The sequence below is a fragment of the Podarcis bocagei genome, assembly GCF_964188305.1.
Source record: "Podarcis bocagei genome assembly, chromosome: 1".
NCBI lineage: Eukaryota > Metazoa > Chordata > Lepidosauria > Squamata > Lacertidae > Podarcis > Podarcis bocagei.
Window position 1 is genome coordinate 122,665,677 of NC_138125.1, and position 12,409 is coordinate 122,678,085.

A 12,409-nucleotide genomic window follows, 5' to 3' on the forward strand; every position below is an offset into this window, starting at 1 on the left:
GCGGGGGTCTCTTTCTTCAGCAGGCCTCCGCCTCGCTGGCATCGCCCGCTGCTTCTCCTTGCTACTGTTGCCAACTGACTTATGAGAGAGAGAAAGAAAGAGACAAAAAGACGAGACAGACAGACAGAGATGCTAGACAGACATACAGTGGTACCTCAGGTTACATATGCTTCAGGTTACATATGCTTCAGGTTACAGACTCCGCTAACGCAGAAATAGTGCTTCAGGTTAAGAACTTTGCTTCAGGATGAGAACAGAAATCGTGCTCCGGCGGCGCGGCAGCAGTGGGAGGCCCCATTAGCTAAAGTGGCACTTCAGGTGAAGAACAGTTTCAGGTTTCAGCCTTCTTTATGGTCCAGTTCTCACTTCCATACATCACTACTGGGAAAACCTCTTTCTGTTATATCTGGCCAATTTAGCAACGAATCAAGATAGGATTGTTGAAGACACCAACCTGAATGTCAAAGTCACCTACTGTGGCAGAAAACTCAATTTGGGTCCGCTTGCCACTTGTACCATCCTGTGACAAAACATGTGGTCTGCATCCTTTTTCCCCAAACAGGATTTGGAAGCTAAAGACATGGAATTATTTTAGTGAGAAATGCTGGAGGTGATGCGTTTGATATATTTCGTTATCTGTAATAATATTTGTTCGCTGCCTCTCTTTGCTAACAGATATCCTAGAAGGAGAACGTTGGTTAAAACAATCAGCAAACAGCAAAACAACAATCCTATGAGGACCATGTGTGGTGGGGATCAAAGCAAAGTCACAACTAATAAGCAGCACAGAAAACCTGAAGAGGACCCGAAAGAAAATCTAAGCAACAGAAAAATCAAAAGCTCGATGGAACAAAAACAAAACAACTTTTCAAAGGTAGCTCATGATAAAACAAAATCTCAGCATATCCTTCTTTTGTGTTAAGGCTTGAGAACAAGGAGAAACACATCGGAATTTATGTCTGGTGAATTTAAATGTACTACCTTTGGCTAACATATTGTACAATCAATGTGTCAATGCAGACAATCAGGAATATGGGTTTGTGGGCTCCTCCTACTCTTTCACACGTAGATTTCCTTCTCCATTTCCAGTTTGCTCTTACTGTAGCCTACTGGTCTTTGACCAGTTAGATACTGATCTAACCTTGGTTGTAACGGGAGCAAAACCACCACATGAATATATGGCAGAAGATTAAGAAATGGATCCTCAAATGCGTGCTTGGGTTATTTATTTATTAAATTTATATACCAGCTTTCACCCAAGGATCACAGGGTGGTTTATGGTGTAAAAACACAAAAATACACAACACTTTAACAAACAAAACACCCCCTCCCCCCAAAAAAAATGGTTTAGAAGGCCGTAGATAGTTTAATTAGCCAAAGGCCTGGGAAAAGAGGAAGGTTTTTATCTGGCGTTTAAAGAGATGTATGAAAAAGGGGCTCAGATGAAGATTGCAGGGTCCAGTTCGGTTCTTATGGGGAGAGATGGCCCTTGAGGTATTGTGGTCCTGAGCCATTTAAGGCTTTATAGGTCAAAACCAGCACTTTGAATTGGCCCCGGAATCTAACTGGCAGCCAGTGCAGTTGGCCCAGGATTGGTGTAATATGCTCACACCATCTTCCCCACCGGTGAGCACCCTGGCTGCCGAATTCTGCACCCGCTGATGTTCCTGAACTGTCTTCAGAGGTATAACATGTTGCCATAATCTAACGATAAAAGTGGGTCTTGACTCTTAAAAATCCTAGTGCAGTAGTCTGCTATGCAATATCCACACTGAACAACTAATGTTGAGACTAAAATCCAAGCTTGCAAGTTAGCGCTAATTCGGATGCTACAATTTGAATGTCTGGTTATCACAATCTAAGAAAAGTTGGGGCAAGGAGCCTGTGAGTCCGAGGAAGACTAGAATTCTACATCTGAACTGAGCTATTCTCCGTAGCTTGCTGCAGCAGGCACAGAAGCAGTGCTGATTAATATCATTACTATTAATGGCATTTGTAGCTATGCAGGTCATAATAAGGGGAACCAAATATAAGACTTTTGGGAAGCGAAAGTACTTGAAAATGTCAAGTTCCCCCCTCTCTCCCTTGCTTAAAAACGTAAGAGAACTCAGTATCATGAATCAGTGGAATGAGCATACTTACGTGGGGGTGTGCTTACACTCTAAGCCTAATATAGACATTTGTCCTGGCTTTCACCCTGTGTTGCTATAATTCTACATACAATATTATCATTACTTTTTTATAGGGAAGCATTCAAAATATACAGTTCCCAACCTACAGTCTGGAGAGGCCATGTCCAGGAAAGTGGACTTGTCTGGGCTTTGCCACCTGATTCTATTGTCTGTACAAACTGCTCCTTATTTGCACCAGGTTGCCAGAAGACCGTTCAGGACTGGGTCTAATGGACAGCTTATATTGGAGGGGGCTGGGCAAGAAGCCAATTATAGCCATGCAAAACCCTCTAAGTAACATGGAGAGATGGAAATGCTCCAGAACTTCCTTCGGTTCTGACCACTTAGGTGGGAGTTACATTCCTGGCCACCACGTGTATAAGCCAAATCGTGTAAAACCACCACCACCACCACCACCACATTATTTGTTTGTTTGTTTGTTTATACATACATACATACATACATACATACATACATACCCCACCCATCTGGGGGTGGAGAAACCCCTTCAGGTATACTGGGCCAAGGTCGTTTAGGGCTTTAAAGGTCAGCACCAACACTTTGAATTGTTCTCGGAAATGTACTGGGAGCCAATGTAGGTCTTTCAGGACCGGTGTTATGTGGTCTTGGCGGCCACTCCCAGTCATCAATCTAGCTGACGCGTTCTGCATTAGTTGTAGTTTCCAGGTCAACCTTCAAAGGTAGCCCCACGTAGAGCACATTGCAGTAGTCCAAGCAGGAGATAACCAGAGCATGCACTACTCTGGCGAGACAGTCTGCAGGCAGGTAGGGTCTCAGCTGGCGTACCAAATGGAGTTGGAAGACAGCTGTCTCGGGCACAGAAATGACCTGCACCTCCATGGACAGCTGTGAGTCCAAAATGACTCCCAGGCTGTGCACCAAAATGACTCCCAGGCTGTGCACCTGGTCCTTTAGGGGCACAGTTACCCCATTTAGGTCTGCCTATTATTTTTTGGTGATCCACGTAAGGCTGCGATTGTGTGTGGGAAATCCACAGAAGAAGAAGAGGACTACCTGTATCTTCAAATGGACACAAAGCTGTCAAACTCCAGTCCCTCAGGAGCTGGCAATGGCCACTAATTATACCTGGAGCAACCACACGGAAACACAAGTTGAAATTAAGAATGTGGCATGGCCGTTAGTTGCCCTTTCGTGATGTGCTGAAGAAATGCTTTCTAGAATACACGAAAGGAACTCTGCTTTGTCATATATATTGGCGCGTCGGTATGGTTTGTGATTGTAGAGCAACGGTGGCTAAGCTTTGAATTGTTTCATTAGAAAACTTTGCCATCGCATTTTCAGGCTGATCTCTCTAACAGCCACAAAATGGAGCACGAGAATGGAATTCAGTAGCAGAAGATGTGGTGTCGGGCTCTAACTCAGATTGCTGTCAAAGGAGATGGGTCAAATTCATAGAGGCTATCAAGGTTGACTAGCAGGGCCGGCCCACCCATGAGACAAAGTGAGGCAACCACCTTGAGCTTTGGGATCCATAGGGGCAGCTGATCTTCACCACCCGCTGCTGCGGTGCCTCCTTGGCAGCCGCCCCCTTCAATGCCACCTCTACAGTTGACCCCTTGGTGAACAGGAGGCACCTCCCACCCTTGTTCCCATTGTAGATCTTATCCCCCGTTTGGTCCTGATGTAGATCTTCACACATCCCTTCATCCCTGGCGGTGATGGGAAGCATCATTTGTGGTTCATCTCAGGTGCCAAAATTTCTTGGACCGGCCCTGAGAATGATGGCTATATGCTGCCTCCAGGATCAGAGGCAGTATGCTGGGGAGCAGCCATGGCGAGGGAAGTTATCCCCATGTCCCACATGGCCTCTGGTTTGCCCCTATGTGACGGCCCTTTGGTCTGACTCTGCAGGGTCTCTTCTTGTACTGGTGTGGTGTAGTGGTTAAGAGTGGTAGACTCGTAACCTGGTGAACCGGGTCCACTTCCCCGCTCCTCCACATGCAGCTGCTGGGTGACCTTGGGCCAGTCACACTTCTTTGAAGTCTCTCAGCCCCACTCACCTCACAGAGTGTTTGTTGTGGGGGAGGAAGGGAAAGGAGAATGTTAGCCGCTTTGAGACTCCTTGGGGTAGTGATAAAGCGGGATATCAAATCCAAACTCTTCTTCTTCTTCTTTTTCTTCTTCTTCTTCTCTGAGCAATTCACTCCCTCAACCTAATTAACTCCAAGTGCAAAGCAGTCTGAAGAGCTTGACCAAAATAGGGTATTTTATCAGATCAGATTCTATCCATAAGACGGGGTGCTGTCGGAAGCAAGAGCCCATGTCAGCAGTCTCATTTTTGCCAAACTTCCTGCCCCCCCAACAACTTTCAGATTTTCCCTTTTTGAAATATGGAACCCTACTGTAAGACAGTGTCCATCTGCAGGCTGGAGAAGGGCATTTGGAAGAAGGTAACTCTTCATGCTCCCTTCACAATTAGAAGTTGGTCCCTACCAAACAGATGTAAACCCTACAACCTAATTGTCCCTGCTTCATTTTTCCTTTAACTTTACGGAAAATATTAGTCATCTAATGACACCGGGGTCTGGGAACGGAAAAGGAAACCGATGTACACAACTGTTTTGTTGATGGGCAAAAGCTCGAGAGCTAAGGAAGTGCAAAGATGTTTCCTCTCAAATGCGCAGAAAATGAAGACGAAGGTTGGGAATGGAGGGAGGGGAGCAGGTAGCAATTAAGAGTAATTCAGTGGTCTGATCCTATTCAGATATAAGTAGAGGCCATGTTGTTGAAGAAGCTATTCCAGATTTCTCTGGCTAGAAATCCAGGATGGGAATCTCATTAAAACGGGTTTTCTGGTAAGACCGTAGATACTTTATATGTTATAATCATCATCAAGCTATAAATAACGCAGCAGAGAGGGGGCATTTGCCTTCCCCACCCGAGGCATTTTAGTACTTCCGTTTCCATTTGCGGCCCGAGAGTAGGAAGTACACAGGGAAGGGAACATTTGATATATAAGCAACTCGAAACTTGCATTTTTCCAGTTCTCTGTTTATCAGCAGACGGGGGAAGCTTTAATTCCAGTTTCATCTCCACCCAATAAAAAACCATGACATGAGTCCGGCTCCGAACACCCCCACACAAAACTAGCAGACATCAGGAACCCTCCAAATGGTTGCCTAATCAGGGAGTCGTGCCTTTGCAGACGTTGACCCAAGAAAGGGAACAGAACAGCTAAATCCTCACAGGTTCAAGGAGTTCAGAATCATTTATTTCTTTAAGGCACTGGCAAAAATGCTCAAAAATGACAAGCAGGAAAGAAGGCCTGCGCATGGCAGTAACCACTGTCAGGACAAGGATAGCCCGTGTGTGTGTGTGTGTGTGTGTGTGTGTGTGTGTGTGTGTGTTTTGCTTCCCCTTCTCCCCAAACAGGACTCAAGCTCCGGCCAATGTCACATGGCCCACAGAATTCAGCAGCACCACTGGGAACTGAAGCCCAATGTCACCTCAGTTGCTGGAGCATGAGACTCATAATCTCATAGGTTTGAGCACCACACTGGGAGAAAGACTCTTGGGCTAGCCTTCCCTTCCCTTTCAACACTACAATACCAAATATAAGACTTTTGGGAAGCGAAAGTACTTGAAAATGTCAAGTTCCCCCTCTCTCCCTTGCTTAAAAACGTTAGAGAACTGAGTATCATGAATCAGTGGAATGAGCATACTTACGTGGGGGTGTGCTTATACTCTAAGCCTAATTTAGACATTTGTCCTGGCTTTCACCCTGTGTTGCTATAATTCTACATACAATATTATCATTACTTTTTTATGGGGAAACATTCAAAATATACAGTTCCCAACCTACAGTCTGGAGAGGCCATGTCCAGGAAAGTGGACTTGTCTGGGCTTTGCCACCTGATTCTATTGTCTGTACAAACTGCTCCTTATTTGCACTAGGTTGCCAGAAGACCGTTCAGGACTGGGTCTAATGGACAGCTTATATTGGAGGGGGCTGGGCAAGAAGCCAATTATAGCCAGGGAAAACCCTCTAAGTAACATGGAGAGATGGAAATGCTCCAGAACTTCCTTCGGTTCTGACCACTTAGGTGGGAGTTACATTCCTGGCCACCACGTGTATAAGCCTAATCGTGTAAAACCACCACCACCACAACAACAACATTATTTGTTTGTTTGTTTGTTTATACATACATACATACATACATACATACATACATACCCCACCCATCTGGGGGTGGAGAAACTCCTTCAGGTATACTGGGCCAAGGTCGTTTAGGGCTTTAAAGGTCAGCACCAACACTTTGCATTTCAACACTACAATACTATGATACTATGACCCAGTCAGCTGTGCAACCCTTGGACTTGCAAGACCAGGGCTTCCCTTCCTTGTTATGATCCCTTTACCTGTGAAGTTTTGCTAGTGGGTCAGCACAGAGATCCTCCTGTTTCATGTACCCTCAACATTGGCTCTGATTCCAGGATTGATAATGCAGCATTATCCCAGAAAATCCTGCCTGTATCTGAAAATGCTCCCTGTAACAAAGCAGTTTTAGGATTGTGGTTATCACCTCCCTTTCTACCCACACCTCCCATGATGGGCTTTCCCGGCCCAGTACTGTTTCTCCACATTACGGACAACCTGGCTGAAAGCGCTTTAACCAAGAGACAGCTCCGGGTGTTCAATTAGACTAATTTCAGCCACCCGTTTAGCGCTAGAAAGTAATTAGGAAGAAAGTGTGTGCTTTCGTCTGAAAGGAAGCATCTGAAGCGTAACTAGAAGGGGGTAATATGCAACCGAATTAAAAAGATAAAGAGCGGAGGGAACGTTATTTTATATGCGGTAGACTTGTAAAAGGGTAAAAGAGTATTAGGAAAATATCCATAATGAATTGGGGAAAAAAATGTTTAAAAGTACTTTCCCAAAAAACCCTGAGTCCTTTTGTTGGGGATAATTCAAACTGAAATTCCCAGGTGTCAAAAATGTTTATTTATGTATGGTACTACTGCGGCCCATGTTTTGTTAGCCCAGAAATGGAAAATGAGAGAGGTCCCAACCAACAAAGAAGGGCAACTTAAGTTGACAGAATATGCACAACTTGCAGACTTAACATATAGAATAAGAGAGCAGGAAGAACATGCATTTAAAGAAGACTGGAAAACGTTTATTGAATATATGGGAAATTACTGTGCTCAGCTGAAAAATGCTGGAAGCATTAAGATAAATTCAACAGTAAATAAGTTGATGGATGCAATAATGGAATACAGATTGGTATAGTTTTTGTAAAATATGCAGGGATTTTTGATATGTAAAATGAAGCATGGAAAGAGAAGAAGCGAAGTCTTCTCTCAAGGATGGAAAATAAGTATTTAACTATATATATATATATATATATATATATATATATATATATATATAAAATCCCAAACTTAAGCCGATCCGTGCATTTTTAAAAAGAAGAAAAGATTGACTTTTAATATTTGAATATTAGCATGTGGGAGTCCTTGATAAGTATTAACGGTTTGAGTGAGCTGTCAGCTGTACTATATAAATTTACTAAGCAGAGGAGCTCCAGGTGTTCGATTTCTATAACTGCATTTGCCCATCACGTCCTTAGAAGTCATTAGGCTCCTTTTCCTTTCAGAAAGGAAGCTTTCAGGGTACTTCCATGTGCTGCTAAGTGGAGCTGACTCAGGAGGAGCCCAGCAGGAGACAGGCTTTTCAAAGATTGATTTCCGTGACTGAATTTAAAGATTCGCGTGCTCCTGTCTACCTTCGCCTCCGGCAAACTGCCCCCTGAATGCTAGTTCCTGAACAAACAGGAACAGAGGAAAAGGAAAACAAGGCTGTTTGTAGCCTGGATAGCAGCAGAACGGTGTGTGTAGAGAGCCAGTGTGGTGTAGTGGTTAAGAGCGGTAGACTCGTAATCTGGTGAACCGGGTTCGCTTCCCCGCTTCTCCACATGCAGCTGCTGGGTGACCTTTTGCTAGTCTCACTTCTTTGAAGTCTCTCAGCCCCACTCACCTCACAGAGTGTTTGTTGAGGGGGAGGAAGGGAAAGGAGAATACTAGCCACTTTGAGACTCCTTCGGGTAGTGATATAGTGGGATATCAAATCCAAACTCTTCCTCTTCTTCTTCTTCAGAACGATTCTGGTCGCCCTTGTTACCTCAAGGATTTCTTAAGTCCTACAAAGCTTCCAGCCCATTCATCTGGTTGGGTGAAGAGTAGTACAAACGTTCCCTAGGTCACATTGGCCTTGTCTCTCAGGCCTTATCCAGACTGTCACTATTTCTTGGAGGGATCCAATTGCATACCAGCAAATTCAGGCCACACAATTATAGCTGGTGAGGAACTCAGCAAACCCATTACTTCAAAGGACTGGACTTCTTGCAGGAAGGAAAGTGATGAGGAAATGTACTGGAGAATGTACTGTGACATGAGCTTTGGCTTAACATCAGATGTGTCCCCCCCCCCAAAGAATAAATGATTGTTATTTATCTAATCTCCCTGCAAATTAATCAGGATGAAGAAACAGGTCATCCTCAGATATCTTTTCTTTTGTTCCTTGGTCTGCTCTTTGCCATCAGCTGCAGACTGCTGGCCCCACACTGGCCTATATGACTGCAGCAATGAACCACTATGGGGTTCACCCACAGTGCCCCAACCTACCATATTTTTTGCTCTATAAGACTCATTTTTTCCCTCCTAAAAAGTAAGGGGAAATGCGTGTGCATTTTATGGAGCGAATGCAGGCTGCGCAGCTATCCCTGAAGCCAGAACAGCAAGAGGGATTGCTGTTTTCACTGCGTAGCGATCCCTCTTGCTATTCTGGCTTCTGAGATTCAGAATATTTTTTTTCTTGTTTTCCTCCTCCAAAAACTAGATGCGGCTTGTGGTCTGGTGCGTCTTATGGAGCGAGAAATACAGTAGCTGCTATTCTCAGGCAGGCAGGCTCACACCCACAGATGTGTGTGTTTCCCCCACAGATGTGTGTGTTCCCCCCACAGAGCTTTCTTAAGCAAACAAAGATAATAGCCATATCTGCATCAGTTTGGTCTTTCAGCGGCCTGAACTGATTCTGTTAACTTGGATGATTTGTCCCGAGGAAGCAAAATTATGAAAGAAAAGCTAATCCACCAACAAGGTGCTTTTCACACTTTTCCACCTTCCTGTGCCGCATCCTTTGCTTGTGATCGTTGGTAATAACTTGTTTCTTCAGCCAAGGATGTAATGGCCAATGGGGCCTAAAACCAGGGTCTTCTTACAGCTTCTGAAATTCCAGAATTGGTTTAGAAGCACCAGCTATTCCCAGAGTCAGGTCCCCTGCCACAGGCACGCACACCAGTTCCCTGCCAAAGGTAAAGAATGTGCTATACAGATATTTTACTCCTCATATAACGGAGTCCATCTCGCTACATCCGTGTCTGTCAACATGCTGTAATGCGACTCCAGGAGAAGCTCAGTGTGTCAGCAGATTCCTGGCCTTATCTTTCCGCCTCTAAATAAAACAGGCCAAGTGCAGCTCTGCAGGTGCAGAATGAGTTTCACCTTTACACAATGTCTGAAAGAATGCAATCAGTATAGAGATATATCTTCCATAGATCAACAGAGTTTGTATATGACTAAAGGAGAGGCGTTAGCTGGAAATTAATCATTTATCTATCTTGGGAAAGGGCAAGCGTTTATAACAAGCATCCATGGGAGAATGACAAGGAGATTTTACCTGATGATACATGCCATGCTAAAACTCAACCTTGTACTTGAGCTTCAAAGCCAAGCCAATCCATCAAATGGTCCACAGGTAACGAGAACCTAACCTCACCCAATATTGCTTCTCCAGTTGTGGACAGGCCTCAGAGGAAGAGAAAGGAGACAGGATCTTAAAAGACAGGGATGTTTCATTTGCAGAGGGTTGGAGTCAGTTTCGAAACATCTCTGGCATGTTCAAAATGTGCCTTTTTCTCTCCTTGCTTGAGATGTAAGACAAACAACCCCACAATTATTCTGCAGAACCTCACACGGGTAACGCTGATTGACAGAAGCCCATGGCATCGTAAATACACTTGTCTCTGGCCTCAAATACCTGGAGTAGTTTTGCAACTTAAAAAACAACACCCACCCACACTTAAAAATTAATGTTAACAGACAGCTATATGATTTTTTTATATACATAAGGCAGGCAATTCACTTAAGAAGAAGAAGAAGAGTTTGGATTTGATATCCCGCCTTTCACTCCCTTTAAGGAGTCTCAAAGCGGCTAACATTCTCCTTTCCCTTCCTCCCCCACAACAAACACTCTGTGAGGTGAGTGGGGCTGAAAGACTTCAAAGAAGTGTGACTGGCCCAAGGTCACCCAGCAGCTGCATGTGGAGGAGCAGAGACGCGAACCCGGTTCCCCAGATTACAAGACTACCGCTCTTAACCACTACACCACACTGGCTCTTAAAAATATAGGGGTGCAAGACTGATGACTTGAACCAATGTTCAGTTTGTTTGCATGTGTGTCTAACATGCACACTGCAAAGCCAGGGGAAACCAGGCTGAAAACCTCAGCGCAGGTCCTCTTTATAAATTACAGCTATCTTTATTCAGAGAAATGCTTTATATTCTTCACTCAGTTCCTCCCTTAATCCAATAGTATGACTTTCATAATGTTTTAATTTCTGCGTTTCAAGTTTGTGGAGGCTCTGCCTATTCCTTAGACAACCTTTTTTTTTTTTTTTACAAAAATCATTATTCTTCCTTCTGTTAAAAGAAGAAGAAAAAAGGTCACGCATCCACAATCCTTTTTCAGAAACGGTTTAATTAAAGAGCTAATTAAAGAGCTAATGACAGTGATTGGACCAGGGGAATCTGGGTTTGAATGTCAACTCAGACGTGAAGTTCACTGGGTGATCTTTTGTCAATTGCTCTCTCTCTCAGTCTAAAACCACTTTTCAAGGTTTCAGAGGAAATATGGGACAATCCCCATGGGTGCTACCCGGTGCTCCTCGGAGGAAGAGAAGGATATAAATGTGAGAAATAATAAATCACCACAGGTAACATGGCCACTTAACACATTTCCCAAAAGGAAAAGGGAAAAAGGAAGCACATCTCCGAAAAAGAACACAAAGAGATCACTTGGATACAATAACTATAACTGAAATGGAAGTTCAACATGTCTCTCTGTACGGGAGAAGACTGAATAGGTGGCCTGTTTAAACCCGGCAGCCCTTTAAATAGAAGACTGCCCTCTGTAAAATAGGGCTTATGGCCACCCTAATCTTACAAATCTTCAAAAAAACAGTGCTTGAATTAAGGAATCAAATATAGGGGCACCACCCCAACTCCTCTCAATCTTAGCAAAATCACAACACACAAAATACTAGCTTAGGGTGATGTCATGAAAGGTACAGAGGCTACCCCCTTCTGTAATTCAGGTACCATTAAAAAAAACCCTGTTCATATCACCTTTGCATTCCTAGAGTTGTCTGCAGGAGGTATAGATTAACAAAGGCGTCAATATGGTAATTAATCAACCATTACAGGTTTGTGGATAATCTGAACGTTTGAAAAACGTGTGATTCCTAAAACGTACCATGGGATTTCGCAAACCCGAAGAAGTTGCACCAAATGGAAAGTAGATTAGACAGTCTGTTCATCCAACCAACCACCTTTAATCTTTACTGACTAATTTTGATGGGATTGCACTCAATATCAGCCCAGTTCGGATGTACAAATCTTGGCTTAAGAAACCAAGACATGAATGAGTCTTGTGTCTTCTGGACACAGCCATTTCCCTCGTCCCTTCTCAGCACAATGAAATCAACCCATTTCAGCTAACCATTGCTTTCTGTTGCTTCCAAAATGGGAAATTATCATTACCAGGATCATTTATCATTTGGATCGCACAAAGATATTAAATAAATTTGAAGCCATGGTTGAAGATCCTGACTCTTAACCTGGTAATACCACAGTTTCGCAGACTGTGTCCCTATTTTCCAAGGACGTCCCTGATTTAGAGGAGTTGTCCCAGTTTCTGATCTGTTCCTGGAATGTCCCACTTTTCCTTAGGATGTCCCTATTTTCATTGGAGAAACGTTGGAGGGTATGGAGTTATCTGACCCCTGAGCTGTCTGAAGGTATCCCTGTATAGGGAAGGTTTTTTTAATGTTTAATGTTTTATTATGTTTGTATACATGTTGGAAGCTGCCCAGAGTGACCGGGCAACCCACTAAGAGGTGTGGGGTATAAATAGTAAA

General features: G+C 43.8%; 2 protein-coding genes across 2 annotated transcripts in view; both read right to left on the bottom strand.

Annotated features, from left to right (window-relative positions):
• PHOSPHO2 (phosphatase, orphan 2) overlaps positions 1 to 2,775 on the bottom strand; it is a 266,822-nt gene extending 264,047 nt beyond the window's left edge. Inside the window, exon 1 of the mRNA XM_081183054.1 lies at positions 2,756 to 2,775. The gene's annotated coding sequence lies outside the window, so the exon portion shown is untranslated. The remainder of the gene's footprint in view (positions 1 to 2,755) is intronic.
• Positions 1 to 12,409, bottom strand: part of CALCRL (calcitonin receptor like receptor) — an 86,981-nt gene that overhangs the window by 55,867 nt on the left and 18,705 nt on the right. The gene's annotated exons all lie outside the window — the stretch shown is intronic.